Raw genomic sequence first — 12,706 nt, forward strand, 5'->3', positions numbered from 1 at the left:
GCGGGGGGGTCTGCTCCCAGCTAAGGGCTCTTGCGCTGGCTGTTCCCCCTGCCTGGGATGCTTTTCCCTGCCCTTGTGCCTCGTCTGGATGGCAGGCCGCAGGGAGCTTGGAGAGAGCCTGACAGTGGAGACAGCCCCTACCTGTTAGAGGCCGTGGGGCCTGGAGATCGCTTCTCTTTCTGGGTCTCAGGGTTCTCTTTAGTAAAGCCAGCTGATGGCCCCTCTGGGGAGGCTTGGGACCCTTTGGAATCCAGATGAGACAGGGACTCTGTCTGGCAGAGGAGGCTCTGGGGGAGGCTCTGGGGAGGTGACAATCTGGGTTCTGCAGTTCAAACAGGAATTAGGCAGATAAGCCAATAGGAGCATTTCAGGAAAGGGACCTGGCTGTGCCTACAGGGGTGAGGTCAGCTCAGAACAGTACGTGGGAAAGCGTCCACCCACGGGGCTGGGGTTTCAGGGTCCTGGGAGGAAGGTCCAGGCTGGAGAGATCGGCCGTGTACCAGGCTCAGGTCAGGCCCCGGGAGCTGAAAGGCTTTTAGGCCAGGGAGTGGTATGTTCGGGCCTGAGTTTGGAAAATAATGGGGACTCATTAATCACGGACTTCTAGAGCCTGAGTTCAGTGATGTCATCACCCCTGGGCTCTTTTAAAAAAGATGAGCACATTGAGGGCAGCGGTGCCCACAGCTGGTCAGGGCAGGAGCCTGCTCCCCCTGGTCTCTGCAGGGGGTGCTGAGCCTGAGACAGGGATGTGTTTGAAGATCCTTGAGGTAAGTTGTCCCCATAGGACTAGTCCCCCGCCCTCACAATGTCCCTCCATCTGCTTCTTTCCATTGGTCCTGCCCTGGAGTCTCAGAGGACCAGAGTGGGTATGCCAACCCTCTTATTTGTATTTTGTTTTATTATTTTGGTTTTATAGTCTAGAGACTGAACCCAGGGTTGAGCTACCCCCGAGCTACTTCCCCAGCCCTTTTTATTTTTTTTTTCTTGAGTCAGGGTCTGGCTAAGTTGCCCAGGCTGATCTTGGACTTGCGACCCTCGTGCCTCAGCCTCCTGAGTAGCCACCGTGCCCAGCAACCCCTCTCACGCGGTTCTTTCCCAGGTACGTGACCCTGGCTCTGTCCCTTGACCTGGAGCTTCGTTTCCCATCTGATGGACAGGTGTGATCAGTGTACCGATGTCTGGTGCTGACCATCAAGTCCTCTGGGGTCCCCTCCAACTCCACAATGGTCCTGAGGAGGAAGGAGGCCAGCCATGACCTGGTGCCCTGAGTGTGGGACAGCTGCTGGGTGCTGGCGAAACGGAGAGACTGAGACCCGTGGTTTGCCTTCTTAGCCTAAGCGTGGGGGAGGGTGGCGCAGAGCCTCTGGGCCTCACTGTTCATCCTGGTCCCTGTGCCCCTCTTGGCCTCAACAGCTGTGCCAGGGACAGTGGTAGGAACCACTTCCCCACCGAGGGACTTCAGGCCACCCTTCCCCAGTGTCCCAAGAAACCTCTGTCTGGCTGAGCACAGCTGGTGACGGTGATGTCAGGCCTGGTTTGGTGGCCAAGGCGGCAATAGCCCCGGGGCCCAACGGGTGCACCCGAGGGCCACGGCTGAGTCATTAATCCTGCCCTGAAAGGCCCTTGAACATGACCTCGCTCAGCCTCAGCCACACTCAGACCCGCACTTGGGAAGGGTGGCGTGGCTTTAGCGCTTGGCCAAATTTAGACTGAGGGAAGCGCTACCCCGTGGGAATCCGGGTCACCTTAGGAGCTCCCTCCACCCTTAGGCTCCCAGAGAAAGGCCCAGGAATCCCTCAGGCAGAAAATGGCGGCTCACTGGCTTGGTCGGCAGGCGGGGAGCGGTGCCCACTCTGGGCCCGGCTCGGTACCAGGCCCTGTGGGAGGCAGAAGTGAGCTCAGCCAGCCTGTTTTCCTTCTGGGGCTCTAACAGAACATCTGTGGCTTTCCCCTAATTGATATTATGGATGCGCGCTCAGGGTTTGACATTTACAAAATACATTAGAGCCCAAAGAGGAAAGCGGAAGTCCCTCCACACATCCCCAACAGAGAGAGCAACTGTTAACATTTTGCTGCATCTCTTAGTGTTGCTGTGTTAGACTTAAGTATACGTGTTTATATAAACTTATAAAAATATGCATTTAATTTCCAAAAATGGAGTCACTCCATTTGAGGAGTGTTTATCCAGTACCCACCCGTGTGCCAAGTAGGTGCCAGCGGTGGATAAGGGAGATGTGGTTCCTCCTTTCAGAAAGTTGTCCCGAAAAGATTTGTTTGTCTCCTGTCTTTTTTTTCAGAGTGAGTCTAACATTTCTCAAGTTACTATAAATATTTCTACAACTTATTTATCAAATAGATGAACCCTAGTTTATCTTCAATCCCCTTGTGTTGTACACTTAGGTTGCTTCCCAGTTTTTTAAACTACTGTAACAGTACGGTCCCTGTAGCCGTTGGCTCATGTGGTGGGCTGGCTCAGTGGACAAGGATTTCAATGGCATTCTATGTGCCTCCCCACACTGCAGGGGCTAGAAGAGTGAAGACTGCATTTCCCAGACTCCCTTGCAGCTAGGGTGTGCAGACCAATTAGGTTGGGCCCATTTTTTTGCACAGGTGTGAGATTTTAAAGGCTGAAATACAGTGGAGATCGTCTTTCTCCTGCTTTGGCGGCTGTGAAAGCACTGAGACTGTCTGCGGCAGAGTCTCCGCGCCCAGTCGCCAGTTCCTGGGTGTCCAGTGAGGGTGGTGGGACATCAGCAGCATCTGACCTCTGGGTTAACACTAAGGTGACAAATTCCTCAAAACAGTAGTTCCCAGGCTTCAGATTATGGCAGTCAGCAGTGTCCCTGGGCCGGTTAGTTCTGTGGTGACATTGGAGTCATTCCTGGAGACCCACAGGCTACTTCTCCAGGTCTTTGAATGATTTCGCAAAAACCCAACTTCCTGTTTTAAATCTCTTCCTGCTTAAAGTAGTAAATACAGCTTTCTGAGTTCTGCAACAAAAGTCTGTGGAATGTACGCTAGGTCTCTGAGCCTGTTTGCAGTTACTTCCTCAGAATACATTTCTAACCGTGGAACTTTTAGTCCCAGAATTCACTCTTTCCTTGCTGTGTTTTATTGAGATATAATGAACATACCACAAAATTCACCCATTTGAATTATATAATTTCATGGCTTTTGGTATATTTGTAGAGTTTTTGATCCATCAATATCTACTTTCAGAACATTTTCTCCACCTCAAAAAGAGAATTTATCTCCATTGACATTACTCCCCATCCCCCTCCTCAATCCTGGGCAACTACTAATCTATTCTCTCTTTCCTTTGATTTGCCTATTGTGGACATTTTGTATAAGCAGAATTGTAAAATATGCCATATTTTGTAACTAGCTTGTTTCATTGAATGTTTTCAGGGTTCATCCATGTGGCGGCCTGTATCAGAATACCATTCCTGTTTTTTGTTGGATGATGATCTACAACGTGGTTATAACACACTTTATTCATCCGTTCATCAGTTGGTAGACATCTGGGTTGTTTCTGCTTTTAGGCCCTTGGGACTGATGCTGCTGTGAACATTTATGTATGTTTTTGTGTGGATGTAGGTTTTAATTTCTCTTGACTATACAGGTAAAAGTGGAATTTCTGTATTGTGTGGTGACACTGTGACGCTTTTTGAGCGGCTGCCAAACTGTTCTCCAAGGTTGTTGCACCATTTCACATTCTCATTAACAATGCATGGATTTCCAGGGTTTCCACACTCTCTGGAACACCTAACATTGCCTCTCTGCTTTGCTATAACCTTTCTAGTGAGTGGAAAGTGGTGTCTCATAGTTGTTGTTGTTGCTTTTTTTTTTTTTTTTTTTGGTTGTGAGGGCACTGGGGATTGAACTCGGGGCACTCAACCACTGAGCCACATCCTCAGCTGTATTTTGTACTTTATTTACAGACTGGTGTCACTGAGTTGCTTAAGGCTCCGCTAAGTTGCTGAGGCTGGCCTTGAACTTGTGATCTTCCTGCCTCAGCCTCCTGAGCCACTGGGATTACAGGTGTGTGCCACTGAGCCTGGCTTGGTGTCTGATAGTTTTGATATGCACTTCCCTAATGGCTAAGGATGCTGAACGCCTTTTCATCTGCTTACCACCCATTCATGTACCTTCTGCAGAGAAATATCTATTGAGATCCTTTGCCCATTCTTTGGTGGAGTTATTTGACTTTTTATTATTGAATTATAGTGTTCCATGTATATTGTGGATAAAAATACCTTAAGAAGTTTTGTGATTTTTCATATGTTTTCTTCCCATTCTGTGGATCGTCTTTTCACACTTTTGTAGGCAAAAGTTTTTAATTGTGAAATCCAATCTATTTTTTTCTTTTACTGTTTCTGCTTTTGGGCGTTGCATCTAAAGCTATTATAAACCCAAGGGCATGACGGTCTACTCCTACATTTTCTTCTAGGAGTTTTATAGTTTTAATTTCTACACTGAGGTCTATGATCTGTTTTGATTTGATTTTTATATCTGGTGTGGCTGTATATAATCAGTTGTCCTAACGCCATTTGTTCAAAGACTATTCTTTCCTCTGTTGAATGGCCTTGGTACCCTTATTGTCAGTCAATTGACTATAAATGTAAAAGTTTCTTTCTGGGATTTCAATTCTATTCTCCTAACCTATATGTCTGTCCTTATACCAGCAAGGATTGCTGTCTTAATTACTTCTGCTTTGCAGTTAGTTTTGAAATTGAGAAGTGAAATTCTGAGCCTGGTAGTGCATGTCTGTAATCCCAGCCACTTGGGAGGCTGAGGCAGGAGGATTGCAAGTTCAAAACCAGCCTCAGCAACAGCTAGGCGCTAAGTAAATCAGTGAAATCCTGTCCCTAAATAAAATACAAAATAGGGGTGGGATGTGGCTCAGTGGTTGAGTGCCCCTGAGCTCAATTCCCCATTACTGCCTGCCCCCTCCCCCCAAAGAAGTGTCGATCTTCCAATTTTGCTGTTTTCACTACTTGGGGTCCCTTGCAATTCCATATGAAATTTAGGGGAAAGAAAAGAGCCAACTGGATTGTGACACAGATTGGCACAGATTGCATCAAATCTTTAGACCCATCTGGAGAGTCTTGCCATCTTACTAATATGAAGTTTTGATTTATGAACATGGTATGTCTCTTCATTTCTTTATAGCTTTCATTTCTTTCAAGAGTACTTTGTAGTTTTCATTCCACGAATCTGGCACATTAAATTTGTTCTCAGTAAGTTTCACTCTGAAGTGCTATTATAAATTGAATCGTTTTTTTAATTCTGTTTCAGATTTTTCATTACTATTATACAGAAATACAATAGACTTTTGTATATCGATCTTGTAGCCTGCCACCTTCCTGAATGATTTTGTTCTGACAATTTTCTAGTTGATTCCTTAGCATTTTTAATGTGTAAGATTATGTCATCTGCAAATAGAGATTGTTTGGCCTCTTTTCAATCTGATGACTTTTATTTTTGTGTGTGTTAACTAACTGCTTTCGTTAGAACTTCCAATGGACTGTTGAATAGAAGTGGCAAGAATTGAAGTCATTATCTTGTTTCTGGTCTGTGGGAGGAAACCATCTAGGTTTTTGCCAGAAAGTATGATATTAGCTGTGGGTTTTCATAGGTGCCCTTTATCAGGTTGAGGTCGCACCCAGTGTTTAGGGTTTTGGTTTTGCTGTGTGAATCATGCCCTTGGACATACAGAGCCTTCCCCTGGTGCTCCTCCCTCGGCCACATCATTCCAATGACAAGGAGGTCACTGTGAAGGTGCAGCCTCCAGAAATGACCAAAACTCTCCAGGTGATGACTGGTCACAATGCGAAGCAGTGTGCATGGGCAGGCACAACTGTCCCTTCATCAAGCTGTGACACTCCTGCTGGTGGAACCTGGTGTAGATCTGGCTCTTGGGCAACTAAGATCAGTGCGGATACTTTTATGAACCACATCTACCCTCATCCCTGTTAATCCGAAGCCCCTGCTTTTAAAATTTTTTTGACTGAGATGTAGCACAGCGATGGTTAATTTTACGTGTCCACTCAGCTGGAGCACGATAACCAGGTATTGGGTCAACATGATTCCAGATGTTTCTGTGAAGGCATTTTCTAAAATTTTTTTTCGGATGAGATTAACATTTAAGCCAGTAGACTCTGAATAAAGCAGGTTAGATCACCCTCCATAACATTGGTGGGCCTCATCCAGCTAGTGGAGGGCCTTAGCACAAAAACATCCACCACCCACAGGAAGGAAAACACTTTCCCACAGACAGCTTCACACTTGCACTGCGACATCAGCCCTTCCCTGGGCCTCCAGCCCCCTGCCACCCCCTAAGCCTCCCCCACCCGCTGGCAGGTTTGGAACTTGTCAGCCTCCATGATCATGTAGGCCGGATGTTTAAAATAAACCAGTTTTCAGTTCCTCTGGTGAGCCCTGCTATGCACACTCATACACAAGCACACACACACACACACCTACATACATACACGCGCACCTCGGTACACATATATATTTGAGTGCACTTAAGTGATATATTTGCACACACACACACACACACACACACATGCATGCATGTGTGCACACACATGTCAATACAGTGCCCCATCTGTAATACCAAGAAACATAAAAGGGAAGTAATTTACAAGAAATGATGTGTATTTCAATATGTTCTTGGGAACAACTGCCCGGGAAGACAGGAGGAAAATGTCAGATCCATATCTCTGCATAATGAGGGAGTTTGGATTCTGGGGACGTAAGCAGACCAGTCACCATGACACGCAAGAAGTGCAGGAAAATGGAAGGGACAGGAGGTGCAGGTGGAAATTAAAATAAAACCTGCTGTCAGGGCAGGACATAACAGATTCCGCTTATTTGTATGTAATAAGAGAAAGAGAAATCACCTCAGTGGAAGGAGGGAGCACGTGCCAGGAGCACTGCAGCCTGTCGGGAGGAGGGATGCAGGATGCCCGCTGGCGCACAGGCGGGGTGGCAGTGGGTCCCACAGAAAGTGCAGCGTCCTTAGCGGCCCACCCGCCAGCAGAGGAAGCCTCTGTCTTCAGGGGTTAGAAAGCCCCTTCTGACTATGTGCCTCATCAGACAGAGGCGACAAGTGACAGTCACCAAAAGACACTTTTCATCCAACATCGCAGAGACAGCACGTGGCACCCTGATGCTGACAATTCCTGAGTCAGATCAAAAAACAACAGAACAGCCCCAAACCAGTCATCCCAGCACACACTTCTCACAGGACAGAATCAGAAGGACTCTCCTTCCAGATACGCAGTGACATTGCTTGTAGCTCTACTATTTGGCTAATAGTTGGTTCTGAAAAAAAACAGTCACATCTCCTCCATCAAATACTGGTGGCTGGTCTTGCTGGTTGCGGGCACCTATCCCTCCACCGCTTCCCCTGAGAATCTGTAGCTTGGAGGTGGTCTAAAACTTGACCAGACAGGCTGGGCAGAAGGAGAAGACGATTGGATAGTTGGGTCCCTGTCCTTATTCCTTTTACACTCCCCTGTGAATAGCAATCTTTCCCTGAGTTGTTGAGTTCTTCCCGTAACTTCTTTTATAAACCTTTCAGGACTGTGATATACAAAAGCCCGACTGGTTTATATTGGTTTTGAATTTTCACTGGTGGACATTTGAAAGTTGCAGAGAATGTGGGGCAAATTTCTGTTGCATGAGAGTGTTCTGTGCATTGCCAGATCCCCAGGATCCCTGTTCTTGCACCCAAAATGTCATTAGAGGCCCTACTGATTATGGCAGCCAAAAATGACTTTATAATTTATAAAATATCCCCTAGAGAACTGCTGATTTCAACCCACGTCGAATCCTGTTCTCTTTGCACAAAGCCAGTGCGTGGTGTTTGAGCCTAAGAATGATACTGACAGATGTTCACTTTTAGAAAGTTTCATTTTCTTATACTCAGCCTATCCGTCCTGCTGACCAAGGTCTGTAGACAGCCTGGCTTTACTGTCCCAGGTCTTATTGCTCCTCCCAGCCATTTCCACTTTAAAGTGATTGATAGACAAGTCGAACAGCATGGGCCTGGGAACACCCTGGACCTTCCAGCGGCCTGTGGTGAGCTGACACTTGGTGTCCTCTGGCTTCTGGCTCTGTGTTGACCTCACAGGATGCACTAATGTTTCATCAGCTTGTCCTTAGGGTGCTTTAGTGTTAGGAGCACAGCAGGATAGGAAGGGTGCAGCTCAGAACAGGGGAGGGACTTGCCCAGGATCCCCAGGTGAGTCAGTCAAAGCCAGACCATCGCAGTCTGCCCCGCACTGACGCCTGATCCAGGCCCCAGGGGTTTTAAATTCCTCTGGTGGAGAATCAGCAGCTTAGAGTAGGCCACGTTCTAATCTGGCCTAAAAAGGGGTGGAATCCAGGGGCCTGCCCCAGCCAAGCATGCGGTAGCCACAAGCCTATTTTGGCATCTGGCTTGATGCCAAAGAACGGGCAGGGAGCCAGCACTTTGTGGAGAGCCCGGGGTGAGTGGCCTCAATTGATCAGCAGCTGCCCACTCAGGCATCTGGGATGGGGTAGTGGCTAGAGCCCCACATGGACTGCCTATGCTCCAAAGCAGGGACCTCACCTCTTCTGTCCTCTAGGGCCTCAGTTTTCCTATCTGTAGAGTGGGAGTGGTCACTCCTCCTTTGATCACCTTCCAGAGATATTATAAGGGTCCCACAAGCAAGACTAGACTCGTAGGCTTTCTAGAACATTCCAAAGACATTGTATTGTTCTGAGATCACCATCAAAGGAGTGTGAGCAGAGCAGAGAAGTCGTCTGCCTTGGGTTTGAGCCGGATGTTCTGAATGCTGTGCAGGAAGCACACATTGAGGGGAGTCTCAGAGCTGATGGACAGGAGAGGGTGCTACTGCAATAATCCAGGCGCAAGGTGAGAGTGGGGGCTGGGGAGACGGTGAGATTCACCCCAAAACTGAGAGAGAGCACCGGAGGAGAATGCAGGTGTTGACCCGAGCAGGGGACTTGTCATGGGGTGGGAAGGCTGCGGGAGCCGCTGGTTTAGCCTGGGACGTGTGAAGTGAATTGCCTCAGACGTCCAAGTGGGAATGTCAGACGGCTCCTCATTAAATTAAGAAGCCCCGGGGCCCAGTTAGCGGGTGACCGACGGATGCACTTGACTTTCAGAGCAACACCGCTTGGTCAGCGGGCAGGAGGATGGAAAGTTCGAGAAGCAGCAGCTGAGCAAAGAGTGAGAACAGAGTCCCAGAAGGCCCTTACGGTCATGCTGGACCAAGCTGTGTTCCATCCTCCTGACCCCTGACCCCTGACCAAGCGGCGTTGCTCTGAATGTCAAGTGCATCCGTCGGTCACCCGCTAACTGGGGAGTGGCCCCGGGGCTTCTTAATTTAATGATGAGCCGTCTGACATTCCCACTTGGACGTCCCAGGCTAAACCAGCGGCTCCCGCAGCCTTCCCACCCCGTGACAAGTCCCCTGCTCGGGTCAACACCTGCATTCTCCTCCGGTGCTCTCTCTCACACCCACACTTGGTTTTGGGGTGAATCTCACTGTCTCCCCAGCCCCCGCTCTCACCTTGCGCCTGGGTCATTGCAGTAGCACTCCCGAGTCGCTGGGATGACAGATGTGCACCACCGGGCCCAGCTCTCTGCTCAGCTCCTCAGCACCGGGCCTCATCTCTCACTGCCTCCCGTTGGGCCTCCGCTCCAGCCCCACTCCACGGCCGCTGCTTTTGCCCTGCGACACTCTGCGTAGAGCTGGACATACTCAAGGCGGCCTGTATGCAAACTCAGGTCACCCCGAGCACCCCTCCCTAGGGAGGCAGAATCCATCGGCTGCTTTTGGGTAACGCTGCACCAGGTGAGTTGGTTCTCTTTAAGTGGGATTTCATGCATGCAGAAGGCTCTGGAACCATCCCTGCTGCTGAAAGGTGAGGAATGATTTTCGAGTCGGTCTCTGAGTCTGTGCAGTGGGCATCAGGTCTTCACCTGAGCCGTCAGGGAGAAATGGGCAGAGAAAGCTCAGAGCTGCAGCGTCCTGCCTCTGGCTGGGCAGTGGGGCCCCCGAGCTGCTTTCTGGATCCAGCTCGGATTGAACTGTGCTGGACCCGGCCTGCCCTCTTCCTCCGCGTGCCCACATCTCTTAAAGGAGCCCTCCCCGAGTCAGAGACAAACCCCTCCACCGCAGCCCAGGTTCCTTTCCTGGGAGTCTCCTCCTCCCTCCCTCTTTTCTGTGTGACCTGCTGCCCATCTTCCTGGCTTTACTCAGGCCCTTATAGAGTAGATCTTGAAGGCGTGGGCTTCTGGACTCCACAGGTGCATGGACCCAAGTATAAACCACAGGGCATGTGCTGTGCCCCAAACTGTCACTCCTGGCTAACTACATATTCAATCCCTCAGAGGCACTATTATTTGCCCATTTTACAGACAAGTACACCGAGGACCAGACAGGTTGCAAGGCCAAGCTTGGAGTCAGAAAAAAGCAGCCGTCCAACCTTTACCCACCATGCTCTGTGGTTCAGAGACCTTGCCCTGTGACAGTTAATTCCTAGGGTCACTGCCACAGGCACCACCCCAGGCTCAAACCCATGCACATTTCAGGTCCAGGAGAGTCAGGCCTTTTGGAGTGGCCTCCAGGGGAGATATGTCCAGGCAGAAAGCAGGGGAGGCCAAAGTGGGGCCAGGTTGGTGTCAGACAGGGTGACCGAGCCAGGCCAGGGTCACTTGCTGGTACCTCCCACCCCAGCCGAGGTTTGGCTGGGCCAGGGATGGGGTGAAGCCGTGTGGGCCAAGGAGGGGCTGCCCCCAGAGACAGCCAGGCCCTGGAAAGCAAGCCTCCTCCCTTGGCCAGCTCAGCCTGCCCGGCCCTGCAAGGGCCTTGGTGGCAAAGCCACTGTCCCCAGGACCAAGCCTGGGCTTCTGAGGACATTCAGTCCAAGAGCATGTGTCCCCCAGCCCTGCCCTGATCTCGCGACCATCTCCTGATAAGAGGCCCTTGTTTTATCCCTAATCACATATCTTGACCCTTTATTTTCCCCAGAGGGAAGAAACAGGCCAAGGTCCCAGAGTGCCTGCCGGGACTTCTAAGCTGTCCGTTTAACACCGGGGGAAACTGAGGCACCGAGCAGGGAAGTCACTTATCCAAGATCAGCCAAAGAGCAAAGGGTGGCCCTGGGACTAGAACCCGGGTCGGACAGTCCCCTCTCCACAGCACCACTGCGACTCCCAGAGGAGGTGGGGGAGACTGGGCGGGACCTGCGCATGCTGGGACCCCCCCAGAAGGAGTGTGGCCATCACCCTCCAGCCCTGCAGACGCTGCCTTGGTGCCAGAGCCCGCACTGTCTTTCACAACGAGAGGTTTGGCTCAGGGCCCTTCAGGGGCCGAAAACCATTTTCTTAGGAAAAGGAGAAACCAAAAGAAAACGCAATCAGACAAGCCCAGGATGGGCAGGCCTCCCCCACCCGCCGACATCTGAGCCACAAACTCAGACGGGGAAATCCGAGGTGACCTGGTGTCCTAATCCATTTGTTCTTTTGCTCATCCGGTCTGTTTGACCACCTGCATGGTGTCTTTGGGTCCTCCCTTTGCTGGGTCACCAGGTTTCAGCTCTGTGCAAGCCAGTCCTGATTCTCCAGGAGACCCGAGCTCCGAGCTGGGGCAGGAACAGACCTGGGTGCCCAGAGAGGGTGTGGGGCCCAACCTGAGGAACAGCCTGGGCACAGCCTGGGCACAACCTGGGCAGGGAGGGCTTCCAGGAGGAGGTGACCCTGCATTGGCTCTGAAGGCTATGTAGGAGTTACCCTAGTGGGCAAGAGGGAGCAACAGGAACAATATCCTGAAAAATGTGGCCTCCCCAGGGAACGGGAGGGGGTCCTCATCCCAAAGGAGGGGTGGGGGAGAGGAGGCATGCGTCGTGTGGGTCTGCTGGCCACCCAGGCTCCAGGCTCAGGTTTCTGAAGGGTCAGGAGGAGGCCACCAGGATACTGGGGAATGGGCCGAGGAAACTCAGCAGTGATGGAGAACATGAAGGCCAGACCCCCAAGTTGTGGATGGCACATCCACAACTCAGAGCCGGGGGGCTGCTTTTCTGAACTTATATTCCCCGCTGAGGCTCAACAGGTGATGGGATTCGGGGTTTTCGAGTCAGAATTCAGGGATAACGGTGACGTTGAGCACCACCTGGGCCTGGCCTGGATCACGCACCTCACGCACATGGGTTCTGATTCTTGCCCCGCTGTCTGCGATCCGGGCCCGGGAGGTGGATGACATCTGGCCCAGAGTTGTAGAGCTGGTGCGAAGTGACACTGGGATTGGAGCCAGGGGTGTCTCCCTGGAGCTCTAGCCAGGAATGGAAGGTGTCCTGTAGGGGGCCTGTCTTGGGTGGCATCCCGAAGCAGACCTGAAAACAGGATTGGGGTGAAAGGGGTTTATTAGGGAGCACTCCCAGGAAGCCCCAGAGACTATGGGATAGTGGGACAGGGAAGGGAAGGAAGCCACTCGCAGGGGTGCCAGCCAGGGAAGGGCTCTGGAAGGGCAGAGAGCGCACAGCTGGGGTCGCTGCACCTCAGCAAGGGACTGGGGAGGGGCACTTCCAGCTCCCCCCATGCACAGACAAAAGGACTCCCAGCAGCCTGGCCGTGGGGGCCGCTGGAGATGAGCACCCCTGATGTCCTGGAGACCGGGAGGGGGATCCACAGGTACCTAGAGGA

Source organism: Callospermophilus lateralis, chromosome 3 (genome assembly GCF_048772815.1).
Source record: "Callospermophilus lateralis isolate mCalLat2 chromosome 3, mCalLat2.hap1, whole genome shotgun sequence".
In the NCBI taxonomy this organism is placed as follows: Eukaryota; Metazoa; Chordata; class Mammalia; order Rodentia; family Sciuridae; genus Callospermophilus; species Callospermophilus lateralis.